This window comes from Ascaphus truei, chromosome 9, assembly GCF_040206685.1.
Source record: "Ascaphus truei isolate aAscTru1 chromosome 9, aAscTru1.hap1, whole genome shotgun sequence".
Lineage (NCBI taxonomy): Eukaryota > Metazoa > Chordata > Amphibia > Anura > Ascaphidae > Ascaphus > Ascaphus truei.
Window position 1 is genome coordinate 34,848,393 of NC_134491.1, and position 15,674 is coordinate 34,864,066.

Genomic DNA, 15,674 nt, shown 5'->3' on the forward strand with positions numbered 1-15,674 from the left:
TTGTTCTTTTTCACTATATATATATATATATATATATATATATATATATATATATATTTCAGGCTGTGTTTATACATATACATATCTGTATATATATACAGTACACATTCAACCTAGCCCTTGTCATCATGTAACATGCAGTACACATTCTGTCTAGCCCTCGTCATCATGTAACACGCAGTACAGTTTTTCTTACAGCTAGAGGGGAGGGGACACAATAACTCATGAACACCAACTTGAGTTTCTGGCTGGTATTGCATATAATGCCACATGTCGAATTTCTGCCCGCCTTCAGGTCTCACTTCACCCTGGTTAAATCGCGGATAACTCGCGGAAATTTCTTGAGAAATCTCATGTAAGGGACAGGCTTGGGTCAAGAAAGCCCTGGATACAAACAGACTATATCTGTATATCTTACGATTTAGCCTCTGGTTTTACAGAAGGCTGGAGGTACATGATACCCAACACTGACCTACAGTAGTGTATTTGTGTTTTTAATTCAGCCAGTATACGGACAGGTGTAAGACAGGTGAGTTGTAAGAATGTAAGATCTTCAGAGAGAGAAGCTATGTTGTCACAATTGCTTTCTGAGTATATCCCTCTATGTCTCTGTAATTATCTTATCTTCATTCATTTCCCAAGTCATCCTCTTCCTGCCTATTTCTTGTACAAATAAGGACGCCAAGAAGTTATAGATGAAGGAAAGGTTATTATTCCTACCAAAGTGTTGTGGTGGGATATTCTGTGATATTGACCCTTTGGAAACTCTGTGATATTCTGCGCTAATATAACAAGAGAAGCTGCACACCACAAAAAATAAATCAAAATACTTGCAAAGACCGGTGCTACTGGTTCAGGGATATCTGCCTAGAAAATCCAGTATTGAGGAAAGTAGAATGATCCAGGGCAACTTCGGATTTCTTTAGAAAAATTTATTCAGCACAAAAAACACAACGTTTCATCCCTCCTAGGGGACTTTATCAAGTGACTGGCTTGCAGAGACTACAAAAATTTCCAGTATAAATAGTCAAAACACCCAGGTGAAAACACTTAAAAACACCAATTAACCCCCAGTAATCACATGATGGTCAGCATCTTGATCCTCCATGCGGTATGCATTCCGGTCCGGTCACGCTGACGTCATCAGATGGTTCCTGCGCGTTGACATCATCATCTGGTCCCTCTGTGTGGTCCGATCCAGTTGCCTGAACAGGCATAGGGTCATGCTGACGTACTCCCTCTGCTCCTCCTCTGGATCTTGCTCCTCCGTCTTCCCGTAGTCTCGCGATGTTTATGGAGTTTTGATGATGTCATCAATGACAGGCTCAGATCATCTCTGTCTCCTTAGCTGGTTATGCCGTTTCTCGCACATGCGCAATGCGTCCACATTTCAGTGTGATTGTTAGGCTGTGATACCAGGGGGAAGAGGGCTTAATCTGGCTTGTGGATGAAACATCAGATCTGGGTGGAGAAATGAAGAGAGGAGAGAGTTTATTCAATGTGAATACATAAATATAGTGCCACTATACCCTAAATAAAAGATTTAAAGTATGGATTGTTTATTTCTTTCATGACTTAGGTTGTTTAAGAACAGCAGCAGCAGCAACAATGAATGTATACTGTGGAAGAGAAATTCACATTAAATGCAAAATCAAAATCAAAAAATATTTTAGCGGCTATTGAGAAAACAATTAAGGGACAGATGATCATTAAGTCCCCTAGGGGAGACTGTATCAAGTGTGTACATCCAGAAGGCTTCTCTCTGAAGTAATGCTATATCCCTCTCTGAACCTGGAGTTGATACATCTACTGATTCTATCCCCATGATCATCAAAGAAGCCACTGTATGTTTGTGATCTGTGCAATGCGTGATAAGTACAGTCTCTTCCTTCTTACCATTAATTTTGCAGCGATGCTCTATAAACCTTGTCTTAAGCATGCGGCTTGTCTTTCCTACATAAAGCAGCCCACAAGGACATTTAATGACATAAATGATATTCGTGGAAATACACCTAATTCTACTTTTAATTTTGTATTTTTGGCCACTCCTTGGGTGACAGAATACATCTCCTGTGGTAAGGCTATTGCACACCGAGCATCCAAAGCACTTAAAACATCCTGGTTTTTGTACAGTACACTCAGAAAGTGTGATGCTGCAAGATATTTGTCATCACTTGCTCTAATGAGTATGTCTTTTAGATTTTGACCTCTTTGATACGCAAATCGTGAGGGCTCACTACATATTGGGCCTATTAGGGCATCAGCTTGAAGAACCCTCCAATGTTTACAGATACTGTTTTTAATTTGTTTACTGGCTACTACAGTTGTTTACAGCCAGTAAACAAATTAAAACAGTATCTGTAAACATTGGAGATGTCACGTTATTGGAAGATAATGCAATGCTATGCTACAATAAAGTGGCGTTAGGGCCGATGCTAATGAGATGTATTGAAGACATGGATAATATCACGTTGTGAGCCCTGATTTAACCGAGCTTTGAGCATCATGCCCCCAGTGTGACTGCATCTCGACAGCCTATAGACATTAAATTTGCTGGTTTAGTCGTCATTTGTTTAGCATTTGTGGTCCTCTAATAATTCTTTCATTTCCATATTTTTCTGAGCGGCTGCCTGCAAGCCCTTTTAATGTTGAAATCTGTCTGGTTTTGCCTGATGAGAATTGTGCAGCTTTCAATCTCTGTATAATATCGTTTTATTTATCAAGAACTCTCAAGTTGAACCATTAAAATGTATCGCAGCCCACAACAAATATGTGCTTTGCATCATAGGCATACTGTATAAAAGGAATAGATTTAAAAATTCACACAAACAACTTAAAAATCATTTTTGAGATACCTGGTTCTTCATCACATTTTTACAATCTGATGAATAATTTAATGCTATTTACTAGTGCACATTATTGTAGGGCCGAAAATAAAAGTCAGCTCAATAATAATTACTTCTTTACTTTGATGAGTAAAATTGTATAAAAACCTAATTTCAAATAAAGTTAAATCTGTAAAATGATTTGTAAAAGTTCTACCAGCTCAGTGTACCTTATGACATCAATAAAAATTCAGCAACAGTTTTACTGCTCACTTATGGGCTTGGGTCAGATTTGAGCTGTCAATCATTTCTATGGAAATATGATCCGTGATCCTTTTTCTTAATCCACACTGATGTTTGAGCTTGGATTGGAAAAATGCTTTCAGCTGCATGCAATGCTAAAGCTACCATATAAAGATTTGCTATTCAAAAAAGCCTTGTAATGTTCCTTTCACAAAGAAGGACACAACAGAATCTACAACAGCATTTTTCTTTCCTAAAGAGGCTTAGGGCAATTTTTAATACCCTTGAAAATGGATAAGGATTGTAACAGTATTTTTATTAAAATAGGATTGCTCTTATGCAGTATACCAATTCCCAGGCAAAACAGACACAACAAACATATGCAATGCTATGTAGTGTATTGTATTAATGTATCAAGCAGATTGTAAACCATGCAGCATATCATTAATTAACAGGTATGTCCTTAGATGTAAGTTAGCAATGATTAGCTTAGTCAGTTTTAACCATGAAAAAAAAAAATAGGGGCACCACATAGCATACAATTTGTTATATGAAACAATTAAGTAACAAGATAAAAGAATGCAGTAACAAATTAAAAGAAAATATAATTTCCTGGTTAGTGTGTCACTTGGGTAAGCTGCTGGAACTGTCCTTTACGTCTTCCACAAGTGCTGGAGTTCAGATGGAAATGGAGCCATTGTTAGCCACTGATTATGAAACCTCTTGTGGTGATGGCGACCTCTGGGAATCCCTCAGCTGCATCTTCTCTCACTCCATGTAGTCACGTTGGCTGGCGTCCTGAATGCTGTATCGTGTCCAGGAGGTGATGCGTCTGGAAGTGTGTCACTGAGTGTATTGGGGGCTGGGAACGGGGGATAGACAAACCAGTGCTTCAAAGTCTGTATGACCGGCAATCGGGTTAAATACTGTACCATTCAGCTATGGTGAATCGTAATGAATCCAACGCATTTCACCATACCCTATGGCTTCATCAGGGATAATGGTTGCAGTGACTGCTCCTCATTTAAGTACCGAATCTCACAACCCTGATTGGTTGATAGGCATAATTTATGTTGCTTACTAGCTTAATTAGGTCTAGACCGGTTGTTGAATTGGTACCAGCAGATGTATCAGACATTATTACCACCGTTAAAGCAAAATAACAAAGGAAACAATGTGTTAAAGGTGTGTTATCTCCATAACCGTAAAGGGAAAACCCGGGCGCTACCCCACAGCTCAGTAAATAAGAAAAATTCGCTTGTTCTTAATTAAAACAACACAACCTTAAGAATCTTAAAAGGTTCTCATCTGCTTCTCGGTCTCCATCTATGACTCTAACCCCATGAAGGATCTATCCAGGATCCTTAGAAAATACGGAAACAAAGGGGAAAAGGGGAGCACAGGTAGAGATACACTGAATAACAGATTATACAACTCTGGGATATAAGTCCCCAAGTTAGTGAATGGGCTGATGGTGGAGTGTATAATATCAGAAATACTTACACGGCCTTGTGTAAGTGTTATCACATCAAGGTTTCTTTTCTTCGTCTTCTTCTTTCTGTATCCTCTTTAAACCAAATTTCTTTTTTTCTTCTTCTTGAATCTTGATGGTGGATTCTTCTGATAGCCAGATACCGTTCACAAGCGAAGTTTCCCTCAAAAAGAATTGATAACACAAAAAGGTTTCAGAGATAGTACAATTCAATTTCAGAGGGGCCACGGTTAATTTCAAGGAAGTCTCCTTGATAAAGGACCTACCGGTCCGAAACGCGTAGGAGGTGCGTTTTTTGTCCCCATGGGGGTGATGATGTCATCAGTCATGTACTGAAATAAATGGAATTGAACTTTTAATTTTCACCTGGCTCCCTGGCTGTGCACTATTTGCGGTTTTTTTTGTTGCTGTTGCTGGATTTCCTTCCATGGCTGGCACGCCACCACTACTGATCATTGGAGACTGTGGGAGTGGGTAAGAGACTTTATTTATGACTGCAATAGTTGAGTACTTTGATGCTGGTACTATTCAAGTGACTCACAGGTCAATATATTTAAATACCCACTCCTTTTATCTCATGATGGAGTTATTATAAATGAAGATATTAGTCCAATGTTGGATGAAGTTCTACTGGGGTGGAGCACCCTATTTTCTCCTTGTTTCTGCAGAAACCCAGCTAGTAATCACACAAAACAGCACTAACCTGAACAAAAAGTGACAGGCAAGGATAGAGAAAAGGGTCCCAAGTGAGCTGGATGGAAAAATATCTTTCAAAAAAATCCGAGATGCCTCCAAAGCAGCAGCAATGTCCTGAGAAGGCAAAGCAGAAAAAGGGAAAATCCAAGATGGCTGCTGACCTCCATGGAGCAGCATACAGAGAATTAGCAGGATGTCTGTGACCCAGAGGAGAGTGAGGGACACAGGGAGCAGATAGTGCATGGTGAGGTGGCCAGAGCTGTGGGGAGGGAAATCATGCTTTGAAAAGCTTTGAAAAGCTGCAGAGAGCCATAGAGGATCTTAAACTTACCTCCCAGAGCCCCAGAATAGGGGAGGCTGAAAATACAGCGAGTGACCTGGAGGAAAACTCTGCAGCACTGCAACTAGAAAGGCAAACTTTAAAAAGAAAGAATCAGTCCCTAGAGGAAAAAATGGATGATCATGGAAAAATAATGTGCGCTATATTGGGATCCCTGAGTCATTGCAACCAATACAATTAATGGACTTTTGCTCCAAATGGATACCAGAGACACTGGGAATTATTAATGGTGGAGCCCAGGTCAAGATGGAGAGGGCCCACAGACTAGGTCAAATCCGACCAGGGCAAGAAAACAGACCCAGGGCAATAATGGCAAGAGTCCTAGATTTTGCAGAAAAAGCAAACCTGCTAAGGGCATATAAAAGTGCTGGCGGACTCATATTTGAGGGACATAGTATCCTGTTATTCCAAGGCTATTCAGCAGCGGCATCAGATAAAAGGAGGCAATTCAGCATGGTGTTCAGCGCTCTCTTTAAGGGCAACAAAAAAATTACACTAAGCTACAGATACAGCCACGAGTATTAGATCTCTTGCCTTGGAAATTCTGGGGCAGTCTCACTGTAAATGCCTCAACATTGCTGCAACATTTCTGTGAGATTATTAATGGCCCATCGGATTAGCACAGCAGGGGTCCCTGCAGGGACCCCCCGCTGTGTTAATCCATTGGGCCATTAAGAATCTCACAGAAATTTCGTGGCAATGTTGAGGCAATTTTGAGGCTTTACTGTGAGTCTTCCCCAGAATCTCCCAGAATTTACCAGGTACAAATGTTCTAATACTTGTGGCTGCATCTGTACCCTCCCACGCTGAGAGTCTTCACGGAGGCAGGAACAAGTGTGTTGAACACGGCAGAGGAAGCGGAAAAGTTCTTACAGAGAGCTGAAGCAAAGGCACAAGATAAAGGCGCTGGGGGCGAATCAAGGTGCAATGGAATAAACAATGAAAGCCCCAAAAGGAGCGAGGCCAGCAACAGAGCAAGAGAACAAAACGACGCAGAGGAAGAGAGCACCAGGATTTTAAAAGTATCTTGAGGACTTGGAATGGTGCAAAGGACTAAAAGTACTTATTGGGGTATCCTGAGATAAAAGATTGAAGGAGGGAAAAGGTTTGTGGAGTAGAGGTGACTAGAAGAATTGCCTTGTTAACAGTTATTGGGGAAGGCCGAAGTTCAAGGCCAAGCTATGAACGTTCAGTAACTAAGTAGTTTTAAAAAAATGTAAAAAAAAGTTATGCTAGTACAAGCAGCCGTTAAATATGTTTATACAAGGAATAGGTTAATAAGACTAACAAGTAGTTTGTCAAAAGCTTATTAGTTAGGCATAAACTGAAGGATATATATTATATGGCGGAGCGGGAGGAGTGAAGTATCACAATAGGATGGGAGCCAGTAGCTGCTCCAGGAAAAAAGGAAAGTCAATACAAGTGATGTTTATGTTAATGTTTTTCTTTGTATGTTTGTGTTATGTTATAGTATTGTCAGATGTATTTCAGTTAATGGAATTAAGGTCATCAGCAGCAAAAGTAATAAAAGGACTGCATGCATGGTGCACTGTAGAAGAGAGAGTAAGATACCCACAAAGGCAGCAGGAGAACCGCAAGTATATACAGCTCAACCCCGTTATAGCGCGATCCGCTATAACGCGGATCCAATTATAACGCGGTTTGAGCGTGGACCCCGAATTTAAAAAAATAAAAAAATAATTTAAAGGGGGTTTTTTTGCACACACACTGCACACACTCACTGCACACTGCATACATTCATAGCACACTGCATACACTCACAGCACACTGCACACACTCACAGCACACTGCACACACTCACAGCACACTGCACACACTCACAGCATACAGTACACACTCACAGCACACAGTACACTGCACACAGCACACTGCACACACTCACAGCACACTGCATACACTCACAGCACACTGCATACACTCACAGCACACTGCATACACTCACAGCACACTGCACACACACACACACACACACACACACACTCACAGCACACTGCACACACACACTGACACACACTCAGCACACTGCACAGCACACTGCATACACTCATAGCACACACTCACAGCACACTGCATACACTCACAGCACACTGCACACACTCACAGCACACTGCACACACACACTGACACACTGACACACACACACACACACAGTCTCACACAGTCAAATACACACACACATAGAGAGACACACTGTCTCTTTAAGGGAGCTTGCTCTCGCAAGACGGAAGCAGAAGCAGGAAGCAGAGACAGGGAGAAGAGCTGCCAGATGCTGGGTAAGTGCTGTGTGCTGTGGCCGCTGCCCCACCGGGTCTGGGAACGCTGGGAGAGTTCTCAGCTTTCCCCCTCTGGCGGACACGGTACCACCATAAAAAAAAACATTTGGCCGCCATTTTTTTTCCGCGACCCCGTTTATAATGCGGTGGTCGCGGGTGGCCCCCAAGGACCACGCTAAAACGGGATTAAGCTGTACTCACAAACACACAGTAAAATGTACATGAAAATAGTCTCTGGGAAGGGCATATAAATATATATATAAAGGGCATAAATTCTCCAATTAAAAGAAACAAAATTCTTAGACACCTGAAAAAATTAAGGACACCCACCTGAATGAAGACGAAAGTAAAAAACTTAAGCGGGACTGGGTGGGAGAATGTATTTATTCCCCAGCAGTGGGAAAGAAGGGAGGTGCAGCAATTCTAATTAATAAAGCACTGCCCCTGGAAATAATAACTGCATCTGGGGACACAACAGGGAGACTGGTGCAATGCAGAGCAAAAATACACAAACAGAATCTAACATTTATAATCTATAGGGCCCCAATGAGAATAACCAGAGCTTTTTCCAGAGCACGGTGGAAAAAATATTGAAAGACAAAAGTAACAATACTATAGTGGGCGGAGGTTTTAATGTAGCTCAAGATCCATTGTTAAACAAATCAGGACAAAATATACAACAGTGGGGACTAAATCCAGGACAGAAGAATATTAAGACTCTGCGGGAAGCGCTAGGGGGGACGGACTGCTGGAGGTTACTAAATCCCATCCTCATAATACCTTTTCAAGAATCGATTATTTTTTAATAAGTGACCATCTAATCCCTAACCTGGGTATGGCTTCCATTGAAAACATCGATTTCTGACCATGCTCCTATGTATGGATAGGGCTCAATATTGGGCAGAAAGAGCACAAAGATAGGATATGGAGGTTCCATTCACGTTTATATCACGATGAGGAGTTTAAAGCTCTCCTACTAAACAAATGGTACCAATTCAAGGACAATAACAATGCACACCAAAAAGAAGGAGAATTGTATTGGGAAACTGCGAAAGGCAGCGCTAAGGGGAGATTTAATGGCCTTTTCAAATTAAAAAAAAAGAAGGAAATAGACACGGAATTCAGGAAAGCGAGTGATGAGCTAAGCGAAGCATACAGGAGCTTTAAACTAAAACCATCTTTGGCCACAAAAGAGGAATATTTTTTTTTTAAAAAAGGACATACTGTATGCGAGATACGGCTGCAGAGAAAGGAAGTTAAAAAAAATGGATTTCAAGAATACTATCAAATATGATATGGAAAGAATGAGGAAAATACAGAGGTGATGGAGGATTTCATGGGAAAATTACAATTGCCTAAATAAACAAGGGAAGACCTACAAAGATTAAATGAGCCAATTTCCATAGAAGAAATATCAGAGTCGATTAAAAAAGCATAAAAATAGCAAAGCACCAGGGTGCGGAAATAGGTGTACCACTTAAGGATGCATTCAAAGATATATTAAAAACTGAAGAATACTTAGAAACGGGCAAGATGGCTTTTATAAAGATTATTAAGGAAGGGAAAAACCCAATAAATCCAAAATCCTATAGACCAATTTCATTATTAAATCAAGATGCCAAGATCCTCTCAAAATTTTTAGCAGAGAGGCTTGCATCAATCCTACAAATATTGATCCATCCAGATCAATCTGGATTTGTAAAGGGGAGACATCCGATAAAGAATATTAGAAAAGTTGTAGCTGCCATAAACTGGACCAAATCTAATATAAAAAATAACAAAAATAATATTATAATATCAATAGACGCTGAATGGGCTTTTGATAATGTAAGCTGGAAGTATCTGTTCCAGGTTCTGCAAAAAGTGGCGATTGAGGGACCTTTCCGTATGATAATACAATCAATGTATGCAGATCCAAAAACTAAAATAATGGCAGCAGGGTTTCTGTCTCCCAAGTTTAAATGATATAGAGGTATGAGACAGGGGTGCCCTCTGTCACCTTTGCTCTTTAATTTAGCTATTGCGCCTTTGGCCGAATATCTGAGATGTATGGAGAGTTTCAAGGGAATCAACAGAGGGAAGTATGAGGCTGAATTAGCTCTATTTGCGGACGATCTGCTGCTCCTAGTGTCTAATCCGGAGGAGGCGTTGCCCAACATATTTAAAGCTATTGGGGAATTTGGTAAATTATCAGGGTTGAAAGTTAATGTTACAAAAACAGAAATATTAATCCTCACAAATAAGAATGATGTAACATGGGATGAGAAATAACCCTTTAAAAGGACAAGGAAATCTATAATATATCTAGGTATTAATATTGCAGCGGACCTGGGAAAACTATACTGTATGTAGACAATTTTAAGTGTATTTTTCAGAAGGTAATAAAGGAGCTGGAAGGGTGGCAGAACTTCCCTCTGAACCTGTCAGGGAGATGCCAACTGATCAAAATGCTCAGCTTTGCCAGAATTCTCTACCCCTTACAAATGTTTCCATTACTAATAAAACATACAGACACCAAAGAATTAAATAGAGCATTTAGTTGGTTCATTTGCACAGGAGGGCTACCCAGAATAGCAATAAAAAAAAGCACAACTATGCAGAGAATCGGGGGGGGGGGGAGGTAATAAATTTCCCCGATATCAGAAAGTACTGTACAATTTAGCATGTGTTAAAAGGCATGTGGGCGATTGGATATTAGAGAAAAGTTTCCACTCAAATTTGGAGATAGAGCAGCAGCAGGTATGGCCTATGAATCTAAGAGATATACTACATACAAAGTGATGATCAAAGATAATATATTGGTAAGAGACAGTTACGCAGCATGGAAGACAATAAGGTCACATATGGGATTATCATACAAAATCTCTACATTTCTGCCTATTAAGGGAAATGCAAACTTCCTCCCATGCCAAAATCATCAGCCATCCTTTCAATTTTGGGAAGGCAAGGGCTTAAGGTGTATAGGACATTTGATAAAGGAAGCCCAGGAAAGGCTCCTTACCTCTGAGGAATTGAAGGAAAAGTGGGAGGTACCTAGTTCACATGGTTATTTGTATGCACAGGTGACACATTATTGTAAATCACTGGAGAACTATAAAAAGGAAGTATTGTCAAATAACATATTTGATTATTTTTTTTTAGTCTTTTTAGAGAGAATAGATACACTATGAGAGGATTTTGCAAAGGGCTTTTGTGGCCTGGAACAAAGATTTCAAGGAAATAACAGAACTTGATGTAATACTTACAGGTTTAGATAGAACTAGAAAAGTTATCATCTCAGAAACGTGGAGAGAGATGCAACTAAAACTGACACACAGGGCATATTTTGCTTTTAACATAAGTTACAAGAATACAGATACATCCGGGAATAGATGTCCAAAGTGCCAACAACCTAAAGCAGACCTAAAACACTGCTTATGGGACTGCCCCTAGATTGCACATTTTTGGGACCAAGTGCTGGATTATAAACAGCAGAATGTTAAAATAACTGTGGTTAAAGAACCAGTTTCTTTGATATTTGGCAACTTGGAGAAATGGAAGATCATGAATAATGGGGTGAGAATACCTAAATTCGTAGAAATTATATTATTGGCAGCCAGAAAAACCATAATGTTACAATGGATAAAAGATATACACCCTAACATGGAGATTTTAAACAAATATTTAACACAATTATTCATGTTAGATAAAATGGAAGTCGAAACCAATAAAGAGCTAAAAACGGAAACACTATTTAAAAAATGTGATCCCTTTATTAAAATTTTACCAGACAAGAACAAAGAGGTTGTGATGCGGGCAATTGACCAAACGTCGTGGTATTAACTAAGAAGTCTGGTACGTGAGAGGCACAGAAGGTGATGAAGGGAGAAAATAATACAATATCCGTAGCCTTCTTTCCCTCTAATGTGAAGGATCTACTATTGCTGGCGGTACCTGTCGTCTCATGGGGATCTGAGCCTCCGCTACTGGGAGCCTGGGGTAACAAATATACTGAGTGGCAGCACCTACACCTGCACGGGACCCCAATTGGAGGGAATAATCCTGAGCAGGAACTATTAATAACAGTCCACAGGTTATAAGAATAACAATAATAACATTTACTGTGAGCAATAACCATAAACCACATAGAGGCAATAGCAATACTAATGGTTACAGCTAAACCTCGCCGCGCAGGGCGTTGACTCCCCACCGTGTATCCCCACCCCATGTCCACAGTACCAGAGGTGTCCCTTGGTCACTTCACCCAATAAGTGCCCCCAAAAGATGCCCACCCCTCTAAGATGATCAGCACCTTATTATGCCCGTGTTGGTGCACGTTTGGTGAACGGTACCTGCTGGGTGTGTCCACACCCGGGCACGCAAACAACGAGAAGCAGGGGAACCGCCGATCCAACGATATCCTCCGCTGGATGGGATGTCTCCCTCTGGAGTGACTTCCACAATGATGCTCGCTCACTCTCTGGCAGTCTGGTCCCAGACTACTGCAGGAATAGTTCAAATGAAACCACTGTGGCCCTAACCTGTCTAACCACTAAAGGGGCAGGATCCCTAACTGAAGGGCCTTACCTACAGCAGCCGCAAGCTTTGGATGAGTTGGGGCCTATCTGGGGAAGAGGGGATCTCTGGCCTAGTGCAGAGGGTCACAGACCCCAGCACCTGTACAATCTCCACTAGCTGCGTCCCTGCTCCAACTGCCAGCAACCCTCAGAGTTCCAAAGGTATCAACTGCCTCACAGAAGAATCCTTTTACTTCATTGGCCATATCCCCTCTTGTTACGCCCAGTCATCCTTATCTTTACTGTCACTGCTTAACCCTTCATTCCCCAATGTCCGGTGTCAGCTCCTTTTATTATTATCAATTATCATGCTTTATTAGCACTATTTGCTAAACAAACCGGGAGCTTTTAAACGTTTTTTGTTGTTCTTTGCCAGGCCAGGCCACCTGACTCCCAGCCCTGTGGCCTTCTGGGGGTTGTAGTCCCCGCCGAACCCCCTTAACATTGGCGCCGCGTGTGCTCTCTCTAATGGCTGCCGCAATGCTCCCTGTGCATGCACGAACCTTGTAATCGCCGCCGCACAAGGGGAAGATGCTGGCAGGCGCGCGTAAAACCAAGATGGCGACGCCCTAATCCTATGGTCCCGTCGGAGCTCCGGCGATGCGCTCACCACTCCAGCAGCCCTCCACAACAACCTCTCTTCTCCCGAGCTGCAGCGGAGATAAGGGGCCAGTTGGGGAACCCAGGTCACATATCCAATGCCTGTTATCCCTAGATAAGGTTAGGACCTATAGCACAAAAAACAACAAAAGGAACTGTGAGTAAGGGGAAAAGGTACAAAAGGAAATGATGCAATGCAGAGAGAACTGACTCATCTAAAATGTAATTTCATTTTTTGTTTGTCATTGTCTAAAGTATATGTAATTTTAATATATTATTTACTGGTTTAGTGCACTGTTAAATGTAAAGGAAAATTGTAATCGCTGTAAACTGGTATCTTGTGGTCTTGTTGAAATTAGTGTAAATAAGTGAGTGAGACCGCAATCACCATATGTATATGCAATGAAGTAAATGATAGCTGCTCAGGAGGATATTGTTATGGTATTAACAGTGTTTGATCAAAAGGATGATCAGAAAGATTTCCCCCTCTATTCAGCACTCAATCTTATACGTGATCTACTATTGGACACAAATGGCCCTGCAATGAAATACTGCAAATCTGGTACGTTTCCCAGAATCTCAGAATCACAGAGGAAATCAAAAATAATAAAACTTTATTATCTCTACATAGATTGTTAAAAGCACAGATACATTATTAAAAATCCCCATACTAATGTGGCAGATAGAAGTATGATCGCAAAAAAGGTAAGTCAATTAGACTCGTATCTCTATATACTCATCATGACATCCATTGAAATTTTATTAATGCTATATGGCTACGATTCTCTAATTGTCCCAATAAATTTGTTAGGTATGTTATGATATTTAATTTATACAATTAGAGTTCAGACTTGTGTGGTGATAGTACATTTGAGTATATATGTATACACGATTAATATCCATCAGTGTATATCTTAAAGGAGCATTGTCCTGCTATGGGGTATATTGTGTGTCAAAACCACATTTATACAATAAAACTATGGAGGTGGTGGTGGCATGTGGAATAGCCAAAAGAGTGTCTCTCTATATCTCATATATAGAATTCACCACCTAAAAAAACATCTAGTATGAGGCTAAACAACATTCGCAAAACATGGTAGTTAATTGTAACTTTTTAGAATAACAATTGCTGCAACTTGGTCTCTAATAAGGAGAATACGCATTTAGCTGAATTCAAATGTATAAGCTGCTACAAATTACAAGCCTGCTTATGTGAGGTGGTGTTGGTATAAGGGATAGCCAAATTAGTATCTCTTTGCATCTCATATACAGCTAAACCCCTTTATAGCGCGACCCGTTATAACGCGTTTTTCACGTGGCTCCCGTTTAAAAAAAAAAAATTACATTTTTTTTTTTACATTTTTTTGCACACTGCACACTGCACACTGCACACTGCCACACTGCCACACTGCACACACTCTCACTGCACACACTCTCACTGCACACACTCTCATTGCACACACTCACTGCACACACTCTCACTGCACACACTCCCAGCACTCACTGCACACACTCTCACTGCACACAGTCTCACTGCACACTGCACATACTCCCAGCACTCACTGCACACTGCACACACTCCCAGCACTGACTGCACACTGCTCACACTCTCACTGCACACTCCCAGCACTAACTCTCACTGCACACTGCACACACTCTCACTGCACACTCTCACAGCACACTCTCACAGCACACTGTTTTGGGCCTGACGCTGGGCTCAGGGAGAGCCCCCCCTCTCCCTGCCTGTATCTCTGTTGCTGTGGGGGAGGATTGAAGGGCGCTGATCCCTGGCCGAGGAACTCCGAAACAACTGACATCCCAGCAAAGGCTGCGTGAGCTCTCCTCCCCCTCGCAGCTTCTCTGCACAGATCAACTGTTGCAGATGCTGGGTAAGTGCTGCTGTGGGGTGTGGGGTGTGCTGCTGTTTTGCTGCTGTGGTTTGGGGGTGCTGCTGCTGTGGTTTGGTGCGACGCTGGGCTCAGGGAGCCACCCCCCTCTCCCTGCCTGTATCTCTGCTGCTGTGGGGGAGAATTGAAGGGAGCTAATCCCTGGCCGGGAACTCAGAAACAGCTGACATCCCGTGAGCTCTCCTCCCCCTCACAGCTTCTCTGCACAGATCAACTGCTGCAGATGCTGGTTAAGCGTAAGTGCTGCTGGGAGGGGGGGGGGGGTCCGGGGGCCTGCCATTCGACACTGGGCTCTGGGAGAGTTATCTCAGCTCTCCCCCTTCGGCAGCGCGGAGTCCCAGATCACAGCGGCCATTTTTTTTTTTTTAATTAGAGCGACCCCAGTAATAACGCGGTCTGATCGGGTGGCCCCCGAGGACCGCGTTATAACGGGGTTCAGCTGTATATAGAGAGAGTAACAGGGTAATGTCAGAACTAGTCCCTGCTTTCACCGCCTAAAAACCATCTAGTATAAGGCTAAACAAAACTCGCAAAGCATAGATGTAACAAGTACCAAATACTACAACTATGTCTCGCCAAAAGGGATGCGCATTAGCTGATTTCAAATATACAAGCTGCCACAAAATACAAGCCTGCTCGTAAACCAAGTAGTAGGATGTCGCCACTTTGAGTGACGTCACTGCAGTGACGCCCTACGTTCCCAACGCACGTTTCACGTGTT

General features: G+C 41.8%; 1 long non-coding RNA gene across 3 annotated transcripts; it reads right to left on the minus strand.

Annotated features, from left to right (window-relative positions):
- Window positions 1–793: 793 nt before the first annotated feature.
- On the minus strand, window positions 794–12,777 carry LOC142502813 (uncharacterized). 3 transcript variants are annotated; one of them, XR_012803860.1, is made up of 4 exons: window positions 12,222–12,774; window positions 5,588–5,673; window positions 4,572–5,370; window positions 799–1,461 (listed from the first exon to the last, which is right to left on the minus strand). It is a non-coding gene; the product is annotated as an uncharacterized LOC142502813 (long non-coding RNA). The 3 variants fall into 3 exon arrangements; XR_012803859.1 differs by having other exon boundaries at window positions 794–1,461; window positions 4,572–5,673; window positions 12,222–12,776; XR_012803861.1 differs by lacking the exon at window positions 799–1,461 and adding an exon at window positions 1,475–3,930 and having other exon boundaries at window positions 4,572–5,673; window positions 12,222–12,777.
- Window positions 12,778–15,674: the final 2,897 nt, after the last annotated feature.